The sequence below is a fragment of the Charadrius vociferus genome, unplaced genomic scaffold, assembly GCF_000708025.1.
Source record: "Charadrius vociferus isolate BGI_N301 unplaced genomic scaffold, ASM70802v2 scaffold132, whole genome shotgun sequence".
Lineage (NCBI taxonomy): Eukaryota > Metazoa > Chordata > Aves > Charadriiformes > Charadriidae > Charadrius > Charadrius vociferus.
In genome coordinates this window covers 1,499,420-1,500,192 of record NW_009647028.1, presented here as the reverse complement: position 1 = coordinate 1,500,192, position 773 = coordinate 1,499,420, and the positions used below count along the sequence as shown (strand labels likewise).

Genomic DNA, 773 nt, shown 5'->3' with positions numbered 1-773 from the left:
CGGGGCTTGGCTGGGGGACACAAGCTGGCCCAGGCTCGGGGCAGCCCTCCCCGCTCTCCTGGAGAAGGTTCGCTTCGGTGACCGCCACGTTTTTTTAATTTTAAGCTGCAGATGGAAAAATCCTCCCTTCCCCTTCCCCTCCCTTTCCCCCCCTCCCCGGCTCCTGCTGACAAATCCCAATCCTCCATTTTCCTACAGTGGGATTGCTCAAACCCATCCTCCTGGAAGCGATTACGTGCCCGGCCGCCCTGCGAGGGGTTATTGGGGTTCCCCCTCGCCCCTCGCCTCCCACCCCTGCGGCACACGGGGACTGGGGATGGGGGTGACATCACCCCCCAAAAAAGGGGAGTCTCTATTTCCTGCCCTGTTTTTCACCCCCAAACCGGGGTGAAAATGGGGGGCTCTTGTTAACCTCAGCCCCTCCCCGCGCCGTTATCCCTCCTCCCCTGTAATTCCTGAAGTCACCCCACACTTGGGGCTGAGCCGAAGCGAGCTGCGGACAGACAGACGGACGGACGGACGGACGGACAGCTGCAGGGACAGGCGGGGGCTGCTTGGCTTTCCAAAAGCATGACGGAGCTTAGCTGGAGCCATCGCTTCTCCACACACACCCCCCTCAGCAACACCCTTTCACACCTCCCTTTCCAAAAGGCTCCTCCGGGATCACTGACCCGGAAAGCATCCGTACATCTGTCCCTCAAGATGGGCCAGGATGGGGGGGGGGGATGCTCCCCAGGCGCTCCGGGCCTCAGTTTCCCTTCTCACAGCCCCCT

General features: G+C 61.8%; 1 protein-coding gene across 1 annotated transcript in view; it reads right to left on the bottom strand.

Moving 5' to 3' along the window:
- The window catches only part of LOC104295796 (lysyl oxidase homolog 1-like), a 15,780-nt gene that overhangs the window by 3,675 nt on the left and 11,332 nt on the right, over positions 1-773 (bottom strand). The gene's annotated exons all lie outside the window — the stretch shown is intronic.